This window comes from Convolutriloba macropyga, chromosome 3, assembly GCF_964194025.1.
Source record: "Convolutriloba macropyga chromosome 3, txConMacr16.3, whole genome shotgun sequence".
Lineage (NCBI taxonomy): Eukaryota > Metazoa > Xenacoelomorpha > Acoela > Convolutidae > Convolutriloba > Convolutriloba macropyga.
Window position 1 is genome coordinate 59,608,453 of NC_134470.1, and position 23,574 is coordinate 59,632,026.

At 35.8% G+C, this 23,574-nt stretch overlaps 1 protein-coding gene and 1 long non-coding RNA gene across 2 annotated transcripts in view; both read left to right on the plus strand.

Moving 5' to 3' along the window:
* Positions 1 to 307: 307 nt before the first annotated feature.
* Positions 308 to 23,574, plus strand: part of LOC142337176 (26S proteasome non-ATPase regulatory subunit 8-like) — a 136,163-nt gene continuing 112,896 nt past the window's right edge. Inside the window, exon 1 of the mRNA XM_075386284.1 lies at positions 308 to 317. The gene's annotated coding sequence lies outside the window, so the exon portion shown is untranslated. The remainder of the gene's footprint in view (positions 318 to 23,574) is intronic.
* LOC142337174 (uncharacterized) lies at positions 11,630 to 21,636 on the plus strand. Its single transcript, XR_012758934.1, has 3 exons — positions 11,630 to 11,699; positions 12,395 to 12,887; positions 21,509 to 21,636. It is a non-coding gene; the product is annotated as an uncharacterized LOC142337174 (long non-coding RNA).

Below are 23,574 nucleotides of genomic sequence, written 5' to 3' on the forward strand. Positions count from 1 at the left end.
AGAAAAAGAAAGAGAAGGAGTTGCACTGGGAAAAATTTATTGATATAGAAATGGTGAAAGCATGCATTTTTCTCCGTTGAAATTTTTTGCTCATGAATCAAACTGCCCAGAAGATATTCAGTTTTTGTTCATTTGCATCAATAGTAAACAAACATGACAATTTGTTTATGTGTGTTGTCCTAATGTTCGCTAAATAGTCTGAACATAAATCAAAAACCCTAACACAGGGGGGGGAGGTCAACTTGTGAAACAGAGATACTTAGTCTAACTGATACTCAGATATTATTAGACTAATTGTTGTGATAAGCTTATTAAATAGTTTCAGAGAAGTCAAATGTAGTTTGATTCACAAAACGGAGACTCTGGCATGGAATGTTTTGGTGTAGAGTTACAAACAGAGGAAGTGGAAGCAGCGGAGGATCGCACTCATATCAAACAGTTTTTGCAAAAAATGGTTGAGCTTGAAAAGTACTTCAAAAAACTATGCCTTATCTTGAACCTGAACGATTGAGGAAATGCCTCGACGAGCATAATCTACTTTTTCAACAATATCCCTCAAACCATTTTCAATCCTTCGCAATTTGCAGTATTTCAGCCTTTAAGTCAAAATCTTGGCGCTCGGGTGATAGTAAAGTTCATCTACTATTCTGATTGAGACATAACCTGGAGATTGTCGTGGTTTATTGGAGTCACTAATTCGCTGAAACCAATCACCGCTGATGAAAGTCTGGAGCCACGAAATCGAGAACTGCAAAACGAAGCTCAACAATTAAGACTACCATCATTTACGCGTAGACATTATGTTTACGCATACAATCCCTCGAATAATGATAATGTAAAAATGACTTCCAGTCATGAGCCTCAGAAAAATTTTGTACAGAACCAACATCCACCCAGTCTCATGCAATGAGCAGTTATTGTTGAATCTTCAAAAATGAAGCTGATTGAAACACGGATAGAAATTCCACAGCCCTTCCGAAATCCGACAACCACCGTATCGCGAAGTGTTAAACGAACGAGACTACAATTGTCCCCTGTAGATGTAGATGAAAATGACGATTTCACTCCACTAATAAACAGTCAGAACACTGCTTTAGTTGCAGCTCTTGTAAAGATTTAATTATGATGGGGTTAATGAACGATGTTGCTGATAACGCTAAAGCTAAAGATCAGAATGTTTTGATCAATGAAACTGAGTAAAATTTTTTGTCGTAATGATCAAACACTCATAATGAATATTAACGCTCGATCACTTAAAAATAATATGAGTAGTTTAGAAACACTTGTATATAGTCTTGAGTTTCCTCCAGCTGATATTTGTTTAACTGGAACATAGTTAATTGAAAATGACCACCCCAAAATTTTCTTAGTACAAATTTACAATAAAGAAATAACAAAAAGTCGTATCAATAGGGCCGGTGGTGCACTGAAACAAATTTACAATGACTTCAACCTCATAAACAGTTTTCAAACACCTTTTGATGGAGCATTATCTGTTGAAATTTGCAAAAATGGCAATATCTTTAAAATCTTTGTGATCAACAATCTCTGAGAACTAATAAAACGGAGTTCATTGGAAAAATTAATTGTTAATTGGCAAGACAACGCTCCCCCCGCTTATCTACTATAATTTTCGCCAATTGCTACAATATTTTTCGGCGCCTCCTGCAACAGTTCAGCAACATGTATTTTTCGAATGCGTATCAGTCTAGGAACATCAAAATTTGGATGATCACTATCCTGTTACAAATCGTTGGTTTTTTAAAAATGGTGAACATATAAACAATACATATCGTGATACGTTTCTTCTTAAATCCCTCTTCAATAATGCTCTTTAAATCGAGTTTAAGAGATCAACTGTGCAACACCAGATCAGTCATATTAGTTTAGGCTGATACAGATCCAGCCTTTAATAATTTCCAATATCGATTTTTTGAGATAAATGATAAATTTGCCCCAAATGAGAACCTATTGCTCAAAATTTTGCAAAGCCCCAAAATGGTACTGTAATGAGACAAAAAGCCATTGACAAAACATTTGCAGCTTAGTTTAATTTCAAACAAACTCGGCAAAAATTACATCTAAAAAAAGATCCAATGGTTAAGTAAAAACTTTGAAGATCGAGTACAATGCTTTAAAAAAGATTATTACGCCTAAGACAAATATATATATTCTTAAATAACTTCTCTGAAGAAGATGTTTCAGCAAAAAAACTGCCATTTTTATCCCTTTAGTTCAAAAAAACCTAGTACTAAAAAAATAGACCACGCTTTCAATAATTGTTTTGCAAACATTGGCAAAATTTCTCAAAAATTTGCCAGTGACCTCAATAAAACTTATTTCAACTAGAAACCGTCAAAAGTTTTTACATGAAGCCGGTAAGGAAGAAATCATGAAAAGAATAAAAGATATGGATATCAAATAATCATCAGCAGTGGACAGAATATGTAATAGCTGAGTGAAGAGATTTTCTGATGAAACAGTTCCCTACTTAACGCGATTGATCAATCTCTCTATATTGATCAAGGTCTGTTGCCCAAGCTGTTGACCAGAGCAAAAGAATTAAAAAAACTATAGGCCCCTTTCAGTGCCATCAATATGGAGCAAAAGATTCTGGAAGAGATTATGTTTAACACGCTCCATCTTTAATTCAAAGAACTCTCTTTTTTAACAGTCAACGGTTCGGTTTTAAACAAAACATGGCACCTTGATGCATTAGTGAAGTTCACTGACAACATTTGGAAGAATAGAAGTATTGACCTCGCAAGCTTTATTTCTCGAACTTCGCTAAAATTTAGATAGGATAGATCACTGAAATTTACTACATAAATTCAAATGCTATGTTGTCGTTGACAAAGACTACAGCTGGTTTGAGTCATATTTAGCCAATTGATATCAAGAAGTTGAAGTAAATGACAAAGGTTTGAATTGGTGTAATGTTGAATGCGGTTTTCCACAAGATTCTAAAAAGGTTCCTCTTCTGTTCATTATTTTCATCAATGATTTAGCTGGGTTGTCACTAACTCTAGAGATAACTGTTCAACTTAATTTAAACATAAGTGCTTCTAACACAATTTTCACAAAAAATTACTGTCCAGTTTCTGTTAAACTTATGTACAAACATCCTGGGTTCGATTGAACTCAACACTTTAGTTTGGCTCTCATGTTGAATATGTTCAAAGGAGACTCAGAAACCATAGCGGAAAAAATTCAAAGTCAAAGAATTTTTGTTCCCAGACAACAATCAACCCAATATTATAAAATCAATGTTAATCCTATCATACAATATGGAGTACTGTTATACAGCTGTAGATCATTTTCTATTTTTACCAGAAACACATACTTTTCAGATAAAAATTGATTTATTTCGGTAAACGTTTTGATCACCCAGAAGACATATTCGGGAATACTAAAATGCAAACTGTGTATGACCTACATTTTCATGAGCTCTTGATGTTCGTTCTGAGATCATTGAACAAGCTGCAATCAAAAATTTTTTAAATAATTTTTTTAGCTTTGAAAAGTCAATGTACAGCAGAAGCCAGTCTTTTTGCTTTTTAAATGAACCATTGTGTAAGACCAAAATTGAAAGATGTTCTCTCAGATAATTAGCTCCTAAACTATTCTGCGAATTGAAGTAATTTTGAATGCGGTTTTCCACAAAGGTTCCTCTTTTGTTCATTATTTTCATCAATGACTTACCGAACTGCTGCATGCATACTGAAATCTTTCTAATTGCGGATGACACCAATATATCACATTTGGGCATGATTAAAAGTAATACGGAATCAGATTCATCAGATAAAAGCAGTTGGCTGGGTTGTCACTAACTCTAGAGATAACTGTTCAACTTAATTTAAATAAAAGTGCTTCTAACAAAATTTTCACAAAAAAATTCTGTCCAGTTTCTGTTAAGCTTATGTACAAACATCTTGGGTTCGATTGAACTCAACACTTTAGTTTGGCTCTCATGTTGAATATGTTCAAAGGAGACTCAGAAACCATAGCGGAAAAAATTCAAAGTCAAAGAATTTTTGTTCCCAGACAACAATCAACCCAATATTATAAAATCAATGTTAATCCTATCATACAATATGGAGTACTGTTATACAGCTGTAGATCATTTTCTATTTTTACCAGAAACACATACTTTTCAGATAAAAATTGATTTATTTCGGTAAACGTTTTGATCACCCAGAAGACATATTCGGGAATACTAAAATGCAAACTGTGTATGACCTACATTTTCATGAGCTCTTGATGTTCGTTCTGAGATCATTGAACAAGCTGCAATCAAAAATTTTTTAAATAATTTTTTTAGCTTTGAAAAGTCAATGTACAGCAGAAGCCAGTCTTTTTGCTTTTTAAATGAACCATTGTGTAAGACCAAAATTGAAAGATGTTCTCTCAGATAATTAGCTCCTAAACTATTCTGCGAATTGAAGTAATTTTGAATGCGGTTTTCCACAAAGGTTCCTCTTTTGTTCATTATTTTCATCAATGACTTACCGAACTGCTGCATGCATACTGAAATCTTTCTAATTGCGGATGACACCAATATATCACATTTGGGCATGATTAAAAGTAATACGGAATCAGATTCATCAGATAAAAGCAGTTGGCTGGGTTGTCACTAACTCTAGAGATAACTGTTCAACTTAATTTAAATAAAAGTGCTTCTAACAAAATTTTCACAAAAAAATTCTGTCCAGTTTCTGTTAAGCTTATGTACAAACATCTTGGGTTCGATTGAACTCAACACCTTTGTTTGGCTCTCATGTTGAACATGTTCAAAGGGGACTCAGAAACCATAGCGGGAAAAATTCTATGTCAAAGAATTTTCGTTCCCAGACAACAATCAACCCAATATTAGAAAAGCAATGTTAATCCCATCATACAATATGGATTACTGTTATACGGCTGTAGATCATTTTCTATTTTTATCAAATACGCATACCCTTCAGATTAAAATTGATTTATTTCGGTAAACGTTTTGATCACTCAGAAGACATATTCGGGAAGACTAAAATGCTAACTGTGTATGACCTACATTTTCATGAGCTCTTGATGTTCGTTCTGAGATCATTGAACAATCTGCAATTGAAAATTTTTAAATTATGTTTTTTAGCTTTGAAAATCCAAAGTATTCCAGAAGCCAGTCTTTTCGCTTTTTAAATGAACCATTGTGTAAGACCAAAATTGAAATATGTTCTCTTAGATATTTAGCTCTTAAACTATGCAACATTCTAGATAGGAAAAGTTCTTTGATACGATGATGGGAAACACAGTAAGTGATCTTAACTTATTTTATCATAAATGAAAGAAGGTTATCTACTGAACTATCAAGAATTGATAAAAAAAACATACCTTCCTGCTATAATCTTGATTTTTTTCCATACCCCTTGCCTAATTCTAAGGAAGTACCTAAATAGGTTTGGCATTCCAGTGAAAAACATTACCTCCGTAGAGAGAATCAATAGAGCATGAGATATGGACTTTTTTCTAAAAAAACAAATAATCATAAATTGTTTCAGGAAGTACACCAAGACATTGTGGAGGCGGTAGCTACAAATAAAACACCTACGCGCATTTTTTTCTGTGTCGAGAAAAATTAGGACAATACAGATTTCATTTTTTTAGTTGAAAGTTTGTAAAGTCCTTAATTAGGAGGGCAAAATCTCATGGACTGTATTATCCCGTTGTCTGTATTCTTGGGGTGTCTCGATTAAGTTAATATTGAATTATTATATTGATTTGATACTTATTTATCTAAATCCGGAGAAGCTAATTCTTTCCTCTTTGCTTTTGATACCACGGTAGACCAATGTTTGTTTTGAAAATGTCGTGGTCGATAACACGGGTCAAAGAATTCAATAAGTTGAATTTTAAATTAAATTTTGAACTGAAATTATACAAAAATTAGCTTGTATTTATAGTGGTTATCTATGCGAATATATACAGAGAAAATTTAGATTAGCTAAAAATATTTTTCATGATTGGCATGTGAATAGATCTTAACTCCGAATCCCGGAGGTGATATTCTATTTGCATCAACATTTCATGAGAATCATATATGGCTTGGGTACAATCGAGTTCATTAGTTGGAGGTCGGTGGATGTTAGAATCAGGTTTCTGTTGGTGGGAGAATTTACTTCTGACATATGATTGATAGGTCAATAAGATAATGATAGCGCCAAAACAAAATTAGAATTGAGTTTAGTTTTGTAGCCATTACTTATCGACACTGCAATAAAGTTCGTCAGGTAAGTTCTTCTTTCGTTCTTTGAAACTTTAATAAAACTTCTAAGTTTCTTGATGTTTCATTGAAACTATCACATCCTCCCTCCTTTTTTAAGCAAGTTTGTGGGTATAGGTTCTCCAAATCTGTCAGGTTGTTTTCTGTTCCTGGTTGATGTTTGTGAAGGCTCTGAGATTTCGGGTTGTTGGTGCTCTGCAGATGATGTGGCTGCAGAAGCTTCATGTGAAGGTCCCACATCTGTGTTCTGAGGTTGTAGTTCTGATTGAGATATGGTCTCCTCCACTGCTGGTTCAGTTTTCACATTGTCCTCGTCTAGTCTCGCAATTTGGTTGTCGCTCACTAGAATAGTCCGTGCTGAGTTTTCAGGCTGTATGAAAGATGTGTTCAAGCCCTTCCTGATGATGAAGGTAGCAGGAACTGTCTTTGTGTTTTCGTTGGCCTTGAATAGAATGGGTTCGCACAAGTCGAAGTCTGCTATTGCGGGTAGTCTCACTCTGCGTCCCAACAAGAATTCAACTGGAGTTTTGCTCCTCGTCTTTGAAGTGTTGCGATGTGTCATCAGTGCCCTTTGCAGGAATGCTCCAAACGACACATTAAGATTGGGACTCCACGCTTGAAGTGCCCGCTTCACTGTCTGAACTGCTCTTTCAGCTAGTCCATTAGCTCTTGGATGATAGACGGGTGATTCTATTTTCTTAATTCCCAGTGATTCACACCACTGTTTAAGGTCACCACTTACAAATTCAGGACCATTATCAGAAACTAAAGTTTTTGGTATTCCGAATCTTGCAAAGATTTGACTAAGATATATTTTAACTGTTTCTGATGTTCTATTTCCCGCGGGGAAGGCTTCTATCCAACCAGAACCCGCGTCAACAATTACTAATATATTGCCTTGGTTCTTAACATAACCCCAGTCCATGTGGAGCCGTTCCCAAACGTCGGCTTCTGGCCACGTAGAGACTGTTTTTCCCAGGCTAGGCCTGTTCAATTGACAATTCTTACATTTACTAACAAAGTGTTGAACGTCTTGGGTAATGCCAGGCCACCAAACTATCATTCTGACTGATGCCTCAGTTGCATTCTTTCCGGGATCTGTCTCATGCGCTTTTGCCAAAACCAAGTGTCGTAGTTTGGGTGGAATGAAAGGAACAACACCTCTGAAGATGATTCCATTATGTAAAGTAAGTGCATCTTTCTGTTGTTCGAATCCTTTTTCCGCTTCTGAACATTGTTTCCAATTGCCGCTTTTGATTCGTTTCATTATGTCTTGGAAGAGTCTGTTTGTTCCAAGTTCAGTTTTGATTTCTGCTTGGGTCACCAAATCACTCTTAGCGAAGTAGATGTTATTGATTGCGAAGCACACTCGATCGTTGTCGGATTCGTCTTCGTCAAAATCCACTCTGCTCAAAGCATCTGCATGGGGTATCTGCTCCCCTGGTGTGTACTTCAACTCATAGTCGAAGCCCATTAGAGCAATTGCCCATCTTGTGATTCTCGCTGATGCTGTCTTCGGGATCTCCTCGTCTGGTGCAAAGAGATATTTGAGTGGTTTGTGGTCAGTCTGTAGGGTAAATCGTCTTCCAAGAAGGAATTGCTTCAATCTTGTGACCTCAAAGACAATTGCCAGTGCTTCCCGCTCTATGTTCGAGTAGTTTTGCTCCGCTGGAGTCAATTTTCTCGATACATATATGACTGGATGTCCTTCTTGCGAAAGAATCCCGCCAATGGTTTTTTCAGAGGCGTCAGCAGTAACTGTTGCTTCTTTTTGTAGACTATATGGCTGTACTAGTGGGTTAGCATATAATTCATTTTTTATGTCTTCAAAGGCTTTTTGTTGCATTTTGCCCCCTGAGAAATCGCTATTTCTCATGTTATTTAAGGGTAGCATTTTTGTTGCAAAATCAGGAACCATTCTTCCGTAAAAATTAGCTAGCCCAACAAACGATTCGAGTTGTTTATTGTTAGTTGGTGCTTTTGCATTTTTTATTTTTTCAACATGTTTGGGATCTGCTATTCCCTCCTTTAAAATGGAGTATCCCAAAAAGCTAACGCTATCGACTGGTTTTGAGTTAGATTTTTTCTCATTAATAGTAAAGTGTTTCTCACGTAGTCGACTCTTGACTGCAAGCTTTCTTTTGTCGAACTGCTCCTTGGTAGTTCCATACACCAATACATCGTCTTGAAAGATCACAACACCTTTGATTCCTTTGAGCGTTGATTCTATGCAATTCTGGAAGATTGAAGAAGAGTTCTTCAATCCCTGAGGTAGTCGGCACATCTTGAACAGTCCCTGAGATGTGTTGATTGTGCATATATCTTTTGCTTCTTCGTCAAGTTCAATTTGATAGTAGGCATCTGAGAGGTCAATTTTGCCAAAGTATGAGGCCCCATGTAGGTTATGGAAGATCGTCTCCTTGTCTGGTATTGGGTAGTCCTCATCCATGACCTTTACATTGATGTGCACTTTCAAGTCCACGCAAAGTCTCAGTTCTCCACTCTTCTTTCTCTGCCACACCACTGAAGATGCATTAGTGACTCCTCCTGGCTGTACCGGTTCAAGGATGCCTTGTCTGACCATTTGTTCCAGCTTCTCTGTGACCTTGTCTTGAAGAGGTAGAGGTATTTTTCTGGCTTTGCAGAACATTGGCTGTGTTCCTGGTATCAACTTCACATGAGCTTTGTAACCCTTCACAGCAGGTAGGTGCTCGGCTGTTATGTTGTTCACGCCGTGCTTGGGTAGAGGGTCTCTACCAAGTAGTCCAAATTCTTTATCAGACTGCACAACTGCAAGTTGTTTTTGAGTGAGCCTGCTTCCTTTCCACTCAACGTCACAAGTAAGTGATCCCAGAAGCGTTAATTGATGACCATCATAAGCTTCAAGATGTCTTATCTTACCATCCAACTGAGGTTTACCAAGCTCAGTCCATATTTTTGATGATATCACTGTGCTATCTGCACCTGTGTCTACCTGCAATTTTACTTTAAAGTTATTTATTGAGATGTATTCCCAGGTCACAGACATGCTAAAGATTTGTTCTTTAGTATAAAACATTCCCATCTCCGATGCTGGAGATGCTTGCTCTGAAGAAACATTTTCTTCTTCGCAAAAGTTATTCTGTTTATTGTACTTACCTGAATTTGGTTGGGGTTTGCTTCTACACATTTTTGAGAAGTGACCCACCTTTTCACAGGTGTTGCATTTCTTACTTAGCGCTGGACAAGGTCTACTAGAGTGTGGCTTACCTCCACACCTAGTGCACATGTTGCTGTTTCTATTAGCCGTATTTTTTTCATTTGGTTTTCGAAAGGTCTTTTTGAAGTTGAACCCAACTTCTTCTTTCACCGTAAAGGGCTTATTACCTGATGAAAAACTTGCAAAAGCCATTGCTTGACTTCTGAACTGTAAACTCTCGGTCATTTCAGTAACCGACATTGCCGGTTTTGCTTTAATACCGTCTAGTAGTCTAAGTTTTGCTTCAGGGTCCCTCAAACCTGAGATAAACTTTATTTTTACCAACTCCTCTTCGGGGTTGGCCGCTGTTTTCAATTTTTCGAAGTCACAATAGCGTGCTTCTTCTCTAAGACGTGCTAGGAAGTCGTCGTCTGACTCCCCTACACCTTGTATAACGGACAGAAATTTAGCCCTTTCTGCCGTTACTACTCTCTCTTTAGGAGAAATATAGTTTTGAATCGCCAATCTGTTGTCTTTATACGGAGTGTCTATTAAATTCCTAGGACTCATTAAGCTCCTAAGTTTAATAATTGCATCTTGCCCGCACATACTAAGAAAGAGATTGGTTACCTGTAGGTCCTGTACAGTACCATCGGTGTTGACCTTGTCCTCTTTCTTCTCTGCGCGACATTTTGCCACAAAAGACATAATCCACGCAGTAGCTGATTCTGCATTCTGTAGATCCAAAATTTGTCTGTCTGTAGCTGGTCTGGACACCATTGTCGTGGTCGATAACACGGGTCAAAGAATTCAATAAGTTGAATTTTAAATTAAATTTTGAACTGAAAATATACAAAAATTAGCTTGTATTTATAGTGGTTATCTATGCGAAAATATACAGAGAAAATTTAGATTAGCTAAAAATATTTTACATGATTGGCATGTGAATAGATCTTAACTCCGAATCCCGGAGGTGATATTCTATTTTCATCAACATTTCATGAGAATCATATATGGCTTGGGTACAATCGAGTTCATTAGTTGGAGGTCGGTGGATGTTAGAATCAGGTTTCTGTTGGTGGGAGAATTTACTTCTGACATATGATTGATAGGTCAGTAAGATAATGATAGCGCCAAAAGAAAATTAGAATTGAGTTTAGTTTTGTAGCCATTACTTATCGACACAGCAATAAAGTTCGTCAGGTAAGTTCTTCTTTCGTTCTTTGAAACTTTAATAAAACTTCTAAGTTTCTTGATGTTTCATTGAAACCATCACAGAAAACCCATGCTCGACTGAATCGACTGAATAGATTTAGGGTTGACGTTCTTTGTGGCGCCGAGCATAGTCAAGGTGGATCTGATCAAGTTTGTTGGAAAAGTATTCTACATACGGCTGAATGAATTTTCTTCTTATTTCTTTAATAACATAGTTGATTATAATGCAAGACTCATTCTCAATGATAATTGAAAATAGTGGGAATATTTTAATTTTAATGTTTATACATGCCGTTAAATAGCTTTTCGCAGCCATTATCAACTTTCATGTAATTTGATTACTTGTCTAGAATTATTGGACTCCTCAACTCTCGGCCAATAGTTTTAATTGGACTTGCAAGTATTGTCAAAGATTTGCACAATACTGCTAGCTGTAGAAAATGACATGATCGTAGTTCCTGATCAGTACTGATATTAGATATGCAGTTAGACTTGCTCAGTGCTGAAATTGACTGGGCATTAACATCAATAATCACAGCAAGTAAAATGAGTTGACAATGGTTCTTGAAAAACTTTTTGGTAGACTTTGAATCGGTAGCGATAGATCAACCATGATTAGGTTCCTCCATATGTAGTATTATAAATTCCTTAGTTAAACTTCCCTTTAGAAAAATTTAGTTTAATAACAATTTCCAATAAAGAAATTTGCAATAATTAAAATTCACATCTTCAGGGTTAATTTAACTATTTTTATTTCTATTACTTATTAATATTAATAAATTAGTTGTAATTAAAGTAGGTAAATTACCCCTACCGTATCTTTTTTAGTACTTTCATGCGAGGCCTCAGCTAGTTTTTTTAACCTTCAAAAATATTAAGTTCAAATAGAATGATTCAGTGTTGAATTTACACTAAAGAGGGTTCAAGATTGTTGTAATCTGTGATTTAGTCTCCAAACTCTTTCTCTAATCAGTTGATGTATTTGAGGCTCCTAGCTTTTATCCGTCAATTCAGTATTTAATCCGACGGGCGTATACCATCTCATTGACAGTATTTAATTTAGTTTTCTGTAGTTTCAGCTGTATTTATCGTCTTGAGAAAATTTTGCTGAAATAAAATAAATTTACGCATTTAACTCATTATGTTCAAATTAATTTCTTTTGGAAGCCTCAAAGACTGAAGTTTAGAATAAGAAAGTGTTATTAAGACTACCCAGTTTGAGGTCCAGATCGAACTTGCCTCTGATCAGACCGTCCCAGACAAAAGTGAACTCTCATCAGACCGTCATCCCCGACCGAAGTGGCCAGAATATCGTGCACTCACAACTTAGTGCGCTTGAAGTTCGCTCCAAGCCACCTCTGATCAGACATTCTCAGTTGAGACCAATTTTCAGACTTTTGTTCGACCACGCTGAAATTCGGGCTAAAGTGTGCTGACTCCTGATTAGACTATGTGCGCTTCAATCCGCCTCTGATCAGACCAATGTGAACTCTGATCAGACAAGTTCCAGGCCACTGTCCAGACTAATGTGCGCTCGAAGGCTTTTCCAGACATGTAATTCGAGCGCACTATGCGCAGGTGCGCTCTCGAAAATGTTATAATACAATATATAACTTTATCATAAAAGATTTTACTTATATGTTACTTAAAATTCGTTACATTACTATCGAAGATATTATATTAAAATATATTACTTAACGTTCTGTTTTGTTTTGTTTTCATAACTAGTTTTAAATTTTTATTAGAACTTTGCAATGTCTGAGTCAAAATCAACCACAGAAAAACAGCGCCTTCTTAATACCAATCATGAACCAATTGATACAAAACCTTCAACTGAAAACTTGACCAAAAATTCGATCAAGAATGGCCACGATTATTCGACAACTTCAGAAGCGATTGATGTATTGGGTTTTGGTCGCGCTCAACTTATTGCTCTTTTCATTATATCTTTATCAAATGTTGGAGGTTTCAGCGCAATTCAGTTACAACCATTTTTGTCAGCTCGACTCTATGTTGACCTGCAATTGAGCCCTTTTTCGGAAGCTCTACTTGGTTTTGTGACTCTAGGGGGCTCTATGTTCTCAAGTCTTCCCGTGGGATTAATTTCTGACAAAATCGGGAGGAAGAAAACAAATATCCTTGTTTGCTCGTTGATTACTTTCTGGAATTTGTCAACCTGTATCGCGCCAAACTTCGTGTGGATTGTTGTGTGCAGGCTAATGGTTGCGCTTTCAAGAGGTAGGTAACAAATGATTATACCAATCATCTTCCTCGACTTAATTTGTAATTTCTGTGTTGAAAAGTCATTGGTAGCTATAGGCGAAATAGTACAGATTGAAACCAATAAAAAATTTACCACTAATTATCGCTAAAATCAGCTCTAAAATTTGCACTTTTTATAATAAACGATCAAAATAAAACGATCGTCTGCTTCAAGTCGTCGATTTGAGTTTCTGATTTAAAAGATGTGAAAAATACGGTGAATAAGAGGGAAATTAACGGTTGCATTACAAAATATCCAACGCTAAAATATGCAATGTGCCAAATTAGACAACACCACAATACCCAATTAGTTCCCTATGATCTTTGCTTGAATAATCCGTTTACCAACTAGCAGTTGGCATTACAAGCATGAAAAGCAACAAAATAGAAGAAAAAACTGCGTGCTGAAATTTTTGCAAAACTTTTTGGAGCAAAAAAAATAAAGATATTAAATTTAGCAGGTATTTTTAAAATTATAATTGAGCGACTGCACTATTTTCGAAACCCTGTTTTCCCTTTTCCAGTTTTATCACAGAGAAGTATTCTGATAACATGGGCATTTTCTCACGGGGTTTTTGTTTTGAAACTAGTGAATAACTTTATTGTCCCTTATTGCCCCTATTAACAAACCCGCATTTAAAAAAAGCTCGGGAAAAAATCGCAAACCTTTGCCGCTTTTTTAAAACTTAAACCTATGCAAGAAAAGTTGTAAAAAGTTCAACAGAGTGGAAAACCCTTCACGGCATTTGCTGCACTTTGTCGCTAAAACTGCCGGCGGTTTTGGCAAATATTTGATTGTTTTCTCCAAACTTTAAAATTATTTTGGTGGCTGAACACTTTTTGATAAACTGCTTCAGTTGTTCAATATGTTTTGATTGATCGATATTTTGCGGGAAAAATAGAAAATATACACTTGCAGAGCATTTACAAAGCTTATTTATCCCTGAATATATTTTTTAAATTTGTATTTTGATTTTGAGAAATTTGGCTCGAATTTTTCAAAATGGTTACTTCTTTGGCCTCTCCACAACACCAGATCTCTTAAAATTCTTAAAATTTTCACAGATTTAGTACATAAGACGGCTTGAAGTTTTTCTACCCTGCCATTTATGAACATTCTTGGGTACAAAATTTATAAATAGCCCCTACGGAATAAATCATTCGAAATTGGTCTAAAATTAAGCTTGAAAAGAAAAAACAAGCGCGGGATACTTTCAGTTAGCCGTGTTATCATTTTGAAACGTGGAAAAAACTGAATACTGATAGCAACTATTTTGTTTTAATTTGCTCAAAGTTATTCAATTAAATTTGTGCCGGTTGATTTTGTAGTTATAGTAAAACTTAATTAAAATATTATCTGTAACATACCAAGATTCAGGTGAGTCATAATTTTGCTTAGTTTGTTCACTTTACTTTTTATGCTCCCTTGCTTGGTAGTTGAAAGACCTTTTGTCGTTCTTATAAGTTCAATGCCTTCATTTAAGTCAAAAAGTGGACGCCTTTTGGTAACACATTGCGGAAATCTTCCGTGGTGGAAAAATTCTCAATCTGGATTTTGTATAAAATTTCAATTTCACTGTTCTGATTTCTCACTCAATATCAACCCGGCAATTAGAATTAAATTCTTTAAACTCAATTTTTATTCAAACGAAATCATAGAGAAAGCCAAGCAAGCGAAATAAGTGTATTAAATAATAATACTTAGAATTTTTCATGTAGTACTTTTGGGAAAACCCAAGTCAAGCCCATGCTCAAAAAAGGATTTGAGTTTTAAAACAAAAGTAACGGGTAAAGTTGCTAGACTGGTGACAGGAGTTTCTAAACCCCGTCACCTACAAAAACCAGACTAGTTTTCAAAATAAATGTTGTCTTGAAATGACTCTTTTTGTTTAACACAAAATTTGTAACGTACTATTTTATTCTGAAGAATAAAATAATATAACCATAAAGTTGCAGCGCGTATTATGTTTTTTTAGCATACCATCCAAACAAAAAATTGAGCAGTTGTTGTGTTTCTTGGCGGAAGCAATAATTAAAATTTAACTGCGGTGCACTTAGTAGTAGTTAGTTTGGAGTCAAACGCATAACCAACGAACGCCGCATGCGAAGACGGACATGTCAACGGATACCGCTCGTATGTTTATGCTGGAACCTATTACTGGCACGGGAGATATATCGGCATATATCACTCATTTTGAAATTTTAAGTAATTTGATGAATTGGTTGGCATCTCGTAAAGATGCTGATGGTAAACCTCAGTTGGATTGTGATGTTAATCTGCTATACATTGAAAGAAGACATCAGATTTTTCCACTTAAAATAAGAACTGCAATATAATTCTGTCATTCGCTGGACAATGATACAAAAAGTGATTACGAAAGCTTTTGCAATACATTTGAGAAACAATATTTAGATCCCTTGAATTTTTCAGAGGGCCAATTAGAAAACGAACTCAATGAGAGTCTCAGAAAGTTACTGAGCTTTTGTCAGATCTAAAACTTCCTGCTAAACGGCTTATCTTGTTGATTCTGAGGAAATTCTGAGCGAACACTTTGTTATGCAAGCTTGGAAGAGGCTCTTGATTAGAATGTTAGCTTAGAAATTATGGAGGAAAAGTTATTTCCCTGGCGGATGCTTTAAAAAGCGCCGTGCATTTGGATGCAATCTACAGGTTAGAGATTCCCAGCCAAGGCAAGGCGGCGTTAATAATGGTTTAATAAAAGTCCTCACGGAGTAGGACCAAGGTAGACTTATCAGTCGAATGAATTTGATGATGAATAAGATGCCAGCAGCCAATTTAACTCCGGGAGAGGCTCTAGGCGACCGAGTAGACCATATAAGTCAAGCAAACATTCTCAATCACCATGACAGAGGTTTTCTTGAAATAAATAGGAGAGGTGCAAAACAAATCAAAGAAAGAGTACGGGTTCCTCATCATCTGCATTCCGAAAAGATTCTCTTTGGCGGTCTCCTCGAAGTCCTCTCTCTAATTCATCTCGCTCACCAAGATTCAATCGACGCGTTATTGTTAAAAAAGAAAATGTTTGCTATTAGTGCAACCGTGAAGGGCATACTAAAACTAATCGTCGCAGCTGTTAATCATTTGGATCTAGTTCTCATTCAAGAAGAAACTGTCCACAAGCAAACACGTAAAAAAAAAGAAATAATAAAGAAAGTACTTTTTCTGATCGTGTTTACTTAGGAATACAATTGGACCTAATACACAGGATTCAATCCCTCCTATCCCGTTCTAAATTCGCAATTATCTTCTTGACTGCTCTAATAGATGCTGGGGCCGTTATCAATGTTATACGAGACTCAACTCTGGCGAGGATGGAATCTTCCCTCGGGTGCTTGGAGTCATCTGACATACAAGCCGCCTCTGTAAACGGACTACAACTTTGCATTGCGGGTAAAAATGGTTTGTTATGTGAGGGGTTTCACAACAGCGTAAAGTTTGTTTGAACTTTCTATGTAGCTGTTGATATATGTGTACCAGTAAGTTTGGGAACGTATTTGTTACGTCAGCAAAAGTGCAAACTTGATTTCTTTTTGAGTCAATTAGATTTTAGTGAAGGAATTCTAGTATGTATGAGTCCTTCCACTACTTCGTTGAGTGGACCAAACGGAAATTCTGTATATGTTGTTAGTACGACAAAGCCTCAACAAAAAAATCGAAATCCTTGTTTTATGTAAGACAACCATTTTTAATTCAAACCGCATCTACGTTGCTGGAGTCTACCAGCTGTAATAGTTTCACTGGCTTAATTGAGCCATTGCAAGGCCATGAGGAGATTTAATTTAGCATCAGCAGTTGTAATTGTGCCCAAAGACCGTAAAATTTACATAAGAATCTTGAATCCTACAAATAGTAACCTTACATTGTTCAGCAAACAAAAGTTGCAGTTTTAGTGAAGCACCTTGAGAGACTGATCCTTTTTTATTTTGTACTGATGCGTCTCTGTCTGGTATTGGAGCCCTTCTTTCTCAGAACCAAGGTGGTTGTTTAAAAGTTATAGCGTAAGCTAATTAAAGTTTACAAATGTCCGCGTAAATTTTCTGCAACAAAGCGGGAATTGTACGCAGTTGTTTATTTTACTCATTAATTTTGAGAGTATTTCATTGGTCAAAAAGTCGATGTAACAACAGATCACTGGGCTCTAATTTGGTTATATTCTTTCAAAAAAATCTGATGGCTTGGTAGCAAGATGGATAGAAAAATAAAATTTGTGAACGGATTTGCTACGTCAGCAAAAGTGCAAACTTGATTTCGTTTTGTGTCAATTAGATTTTAGTGGAGAAATTCTAGTATGTAAAAGTCCTTCCACTACTACGTCGAGTGAACCAAATGGAAGTTCAGTATACGTTGTTAATACGAAAAAGCTTTAACAAAAAAATCGAAAGTCTTGTTTTATGTAAGACAACTGGTTTCAACTCAAACCCCACCTACGTCGCTGGAGTCTACCTGCTGCAATAGTTTCATGGACTTAATTGAGCCATTGCAAAAAACAATAAACAGATTTACTTTAGCGTCAGCAATTGTGATGGTACCCAAAGACCGTAAAATTTACATAAGGATCTTGAATCCTAAAAATAGCAATCTTACATTGTTCAGCAAACAAAAATTGAAGTTTTAGTGAAGCACCTAGAGAGACTGATTCTTTTTTACTTTGTATTGATGCGTCTCTGTCTGGTATTGGAGCCGTTCTTTCTCAGAACCAAGGGTGTTGTTTAAAAGTTATAGCGTAAGCTAGTTAAAGTTTACAAAAGGGTCCGCGTAAATGTTCTGCAACAAAGCCGCAATTGCACGCAGTTGTTTATTTTACTCATTATTTTTGAGAGTATCTCCTTGGTCAAAAATTTGATGTAACAACTGATCACCGGGCTCCAATTTGGTTATATTCTTTCAAAAAATCTGATGGCTTGGTGGCAAGATGGATAGAAAAATTTAGTTCGTTAACGGATTTGCTACGTCAGCAAAAGTGCAAACTTGATTTCTTTTTGAGTCAATTAGATTTTAGTGGAGGAATTCTATTATGTATTAGTCCTTCCACTACTACGTAGAGTGGACCAAATGGAAGTTCATTATACGTTGTTAATACGACAAAGCTTCAGAAAAAAGTATCGAAAGTCTTGTTTTATGTAAGACAACCAGTTTTAACTCAAACCCCACCTACGTTGCTGGAGTCTGCCCACTGTAATATTTGCATGGACTTTATGGAGCCCTTGGAAAACCATAAGGAGATTTACTTTAGCATCAGCAATTGTGATGGTACCCACAGACCGTAAAATTTACATAACGATCTTGAATCTTACAAATAGCAACCTTACGTTGTACAGCAAACAAAAACTGCAGTTTAAGTGAAGCACCTAGAGAGACTGATACTTTTTCTTTTGTACTGATGCCTCTCTGTCTAGTATTGGAGCCGTTCTTTCTCAGAACCAAGGTGGTTGTTTAAAATTTATAACGTAAGATAGTTAAAGTTTACAAAAAGGTCCGCGTAATTTTTCTGCAACAAAGCGGGAATTGTAAGCAGTTGTTTATTTTACTCATTTTTTTAAGAGTATATCAATGGTCAAATATTTGATGTAAAAACTGATCACCGGGTTCTAATTTGGTTATATTCTTTCAAAAAATGTGATGGCTTGGTAGCAAAATGGATATAAAAATTAAGTTTGTTGATTTTTAGATTAAACATCGACAGGGGACACAAATAACACATGCAGATGCTTTGTCGCGCACAAGCAACAATTCAAATAATATATTAGCAGTTAGTTTAAAGTTCTCGACAGATGTTGAGGTTCCTTTTGCTAAATCACAGACAGATGTTTACACATTGGGAAAGGTTCGTAATTGGTTAATCTCTCAGAATCGCTATCGGAGGTCAGAACTCTTTGGAGAGCCAAAAAATTTGATAGACTATTGACATCAATTTGAGTCCTTAACTATAATAGATGACTGTTTGTACCGCCAAATAATTGACACTGACAGTTCTAAGTAAATTAATCAACTTTGTGTGTCGAAAATTCAAGTAACAAATGCCATAGCAGCCGGTCATTTAGGTATTGCTAAGACCCTGCAACGTGATCAGAAACACTTTTATTGGCCTGGTGTCAATGAGGTGTTGAGGCTAGGGTCTCAAATTCCGATCAATGTCAGAAACGGAAAAAAAATCCTAAGCAAAAACATCGAATGCCGACATTATTACGGCCCACCTCACAACTAATTGATCACATATCTTTTGACATCTTAGTTTCACTGCCTATTAGCAAAGGCCATTAATCTATCTTCATGATCGTTGATAACTTTTCTCGATGGATCGAGGCAATTCCTTTGAAGGAAATCAAAACAAATACTGTCTGTGATGCTCTTATTGTTGCATGGAATACCCGATCTGGTGCTCCAGAGTACATTTACAGTGACAATGGTGTCCAATTTAATTCAAAACTTTATAAACATGTTTGTCATAAACTGGGAATCGAGCCGATTTACTCTACTCGCTATTATCCACAAGGTAGCACTAAAGTTGAACGAATCAATATAACACCAGAGGATAGTTTAGCAAATTATTGCGAGGAAAATTAAACTCAGTGGTCTGAGCTATTGCAATGTTTTATGATGGCTAACGGGTCAGTCGTTCATGAATCAACTGCTCAAACACCTTTTAGAGTTATTTGGAAATAAAAAACAGTTGGAACTGCTACAAGCAACAATTGAAAGTATTTGTACGGAAGTAGTTGCCACCGAAGTAACTAGAAGCCAGATTAAGAAGAAAAACCACGCAGAAAGCTGGCTGCTAGCTATTGGTCTTTGTCTTCCTCCGACAAAAACTAAACAGTTGGCTAATAAAAAAAGATAGAGTTTGATATCTCTTAGCTTCTTTTTTCCTTAATTTTCATAACAGTTGGTACGTTTTGGTCTCATTTTGTTTTCTTTTTATAAATTTCACTTGCGTATAATTTTTTTCTCTTTACTTAGCAAGTTTTATTACCGCACGTGAGTTGGCTCGAATTTTTCAAAATGGTTACTTCTTTGGCCTCTCCACAACACCAGATCTCTTAAAATTCTTAAAATTTTCACAGATTTAGTACATAAGACGGCTTGAAGTTTTTCTACCCTGCCATTTATGAACATTCTTGGGTACAAAATTTATAAATAGCCCCTACGGAATAAATCATTCGAAATTGGTCTAAAATTAAGCTTGGAAAGAAAAAACAAGCGCGGGATACTTTCAGTTAGCCGTGTTATCATTTTGAAACGTGGAAAAAACTGAATACTGATAGCAACTATTTTGTTTTAAATTGCTCAAAGTTATTCAATTAAATTTGTGCCGGTTGATTTTGTAGTTATAGTAAAACTTAATTAAAATATTATCTGTAACATACCAAGATTCAGATGAGTCATAATTTTGCTTAGTTTGTTCACTTTACTTTTTATGCTCCCTTGCTTGGTAGTTGAAAGATCTTTTGTCGTTCTTATAAGTTCAATGCCTTCATTTAAGTCAAAAAGTGGACGCCTTTTGGTAACACATTGCGGAAATCTTCCGTGGTGGAAAAATTCTCAATCTGGATTTTGTATAAAATTTCAATTGCACTGTTCTGATTTCTCATTCAATATCAACCCGGCAATTAGAATTAAATTCTTTAAACTTAACTTTTTTTTTCAAACGAAATCATATAGAAAACCATGTAAGCGAAATAAGTGTATTTAATTTTAAGACTCCGAAATTTTCTGGTAGCACTTTTTGAAAAACCCAAGTCGAGCTCATGTGCAAAAAAATGATTTCAGTTATAAAATATTAGAAACGGGTAGGGTTGCTAGATAACCTACTTCACAACCTTTCAAAAAAACTAAAAATTTTCCATTAGAGTTTGTTGGTTAAAACAAGTGCATCACGTTTCTTTTGATTGTTTAGTTTTTGCTCTGCTCTTGTTTGTTTCGATTTCTTATAGTTAGAAGAGATTTTTTTTATCATGCCTCTAAGTTTAATTTCGCCCCTTAAAGCAGAATGGAGAGGTTTACCACACAACGTTGCAAAATTTAAGAAAAAGACAAAGGTCCGTTGCACTAAACTCAAATCTTTGAATCTGCGATCAGATCTTTTATAGGGCACTGTATGATTTTGAATTCAAAAAACCAAGAAATTTAGGTGTTTAATTGATTGACTGAAAAAGTTTTTCTCCCTAGAATGTTTCGCAAATCTGAGCTTCAGTCGTAATAGGATGAAAATCACTTCAGGATTTCAGGACAGTTTTGCTATGTAATATTTGTACTTTTGTTAATACATTGAATTCCGAAAGATGCTTTGAAAATTTTTTATTGAACTAACCAATACAATATAACCGTCTTTTTCGAAATATATTTCCAAAATTTCGCAAGAGTCCTGCAACATAACCATCTTGATTTTGAAATAGCCTTGCAAGATGACCATCAGTGTTGAATTTTCAATTTTATCGCCAGATGATATGAATCGGAGTTTTGCAACAGAGTCTCAGCTTCTGCATTAGTCTCTTTAGTTTCTTTGCTGACTAGAAACAGTGCATCAAAGAGCACCATAGCTTTCTCTATCTATCTACATAATCAATTTTGCTTCCAGGTACTTTGACCAATGGAAGCATCTATTTTCGAGAATTCTTTCCCACTGAACAGCTGTGGATAGGGCCATTTGTCGGGCAGCAGATTGCAGGAACCATTTTGGGTGATGCTTTCGCCACCATCGCCGCCTATTTCATACTTACGAATGAAAACATTTCTTGGAAATATTACATATTAGTTTTGACCTTGCCCATGTTTGTGGCCATTCAGATGTCGGCTCTTTTGCTAGAGGAGACACCGGAGTTCTTACTGTCGAAAGGTCGCGAGGCCGAAGCAGCTGAAGTTATAAAGAAAATCTCGAAACTCAATAGCCGTGTTCTCCCAAGTAACTTTAAGCTTCAACCGGATAGCAGAAAATTTGGGCAAACTCCCGAAAATTTATATATAAACGATGAAAAACAACAATCCTATTTCTATTTGTTGTTTTCTGTCATGAAAAATAGGAAAATTATGAAATCATTTGTCACTATTATTTTTATCGGCGCAGCTGCAAAATTGATATCTGATGGCTTGAACTATATTCTAACTGACCTCGTTTTTCTTCAAGGTCAAAGTGGAGATTATTGTCACGGAAGTGACCTGAAAACGTATTACGTAACGAAATCTGATTACGTAAAATTGCTGGTCGCTCAAATAGCCGGAGTAATAACACTTTTTGTTAGCTTTCCAATTTTGAAACTGAAAATCAATTTGAAATATCAATCATTATTTTGCTTTTCTTTATCAGTAATTTTGGTTAGTTTTCTTTATTTTTGTCCTGATATTTACATTGTATTTGCTTTAATGACGGTTATGCGAGTTGCTATGCAAATTATAAATATTTCCTCAACGCTGGCTTTAATTCAACTGAACGTTCCTACGAGAGTTCGCGGGCTAATTGTTGGGTCGGGTCAAGTTTTGAGGAATTCACTATTACCTATTAATATTTTCTTCACGCAGGCACTGTCGAAAAAGTCACAACATTATGTTACTACTTTGACACTGTTTGCTTTGTTGTTAGGATTGGCCGCTGCCGTTTTCGTTCCCCAGAATATCAATGAAGACAATCAAGAAAAGGACAATTGCATTCTGGAAGCCAGTCTTAAAAAAGATGATCTAACCGACGTTAAACTTGATGAAAATTAAAAAATAGTGATGGTAAAATAAAACTGAATTGAAATGTGTCGTTAACTTTAATTTGTTTCAAACTTTCCAATTAATTGATGGTTTAATTTAATTTTTTTCATGAATCAAGCGAAGTGAGCTGCATATAAAGATGGAAAGATAGAATAAAGACAACCGGGTCGAGGTGTTAACGCGATAAACGCTAAAGAATTTAAAAATGCAGTGAAAGCAGTGAATTGTTAAGGTTTGCGGGTTTTTTAGCTATTAATAGGGTGAAAGCATTGAGAGAAGTTTTCACCGCTGAGAAATTGTCAATCGTTCTACAATTCACCGCAAACAAATCACCACAAATCTTTTGGGGAAAATTTTTGTAATAATTTTAGAGCGGCGAAAGTTATTACCGCTAATAACAGCTAATAAGAAATTCCACCGCTATAAACCACTAAAAATTTCTCTGCAAAAAGTTGGAATATAAAGTGGAACAAATCTGATTGAAAAGCAAAAAAAATGAGTAGAAGAAAGTATCGGTTGGGGCAGTGGGAGGCAGAAATTACTGAAATCCAGGAGCGCAGAGATACCAGCGCTGGTTCTGCAGAACATTTGTAAAAGAAATCCGGTAAAATATAATTTCAATGCTTAAAGACCACAAGTTTTACAAAAGTTTGCCACTTTAACTGCTTTCATCAATAAAGGATAAGCTTGCCTTGCACTGAAAATTTTTGTTTTCACCGCTATTTGACGTAATTCTTACTTGTTTTCTTTGCAAAAAAAAACAAAAAAACTCAAGCCAGGACAAAAGAGATTCTTGGCTAATTATAGGGTGCAAGCATTTAAAAAATTTTCACCGCTGAAAAAATGTCAATCATTCTACAAATCACAGCAAAAAATCATAGCAAAACTTTTCGAGGTTAATTTGATCACCAGATTGTAACGATAGGCTCGATTTGATAAATAACCTGAGTC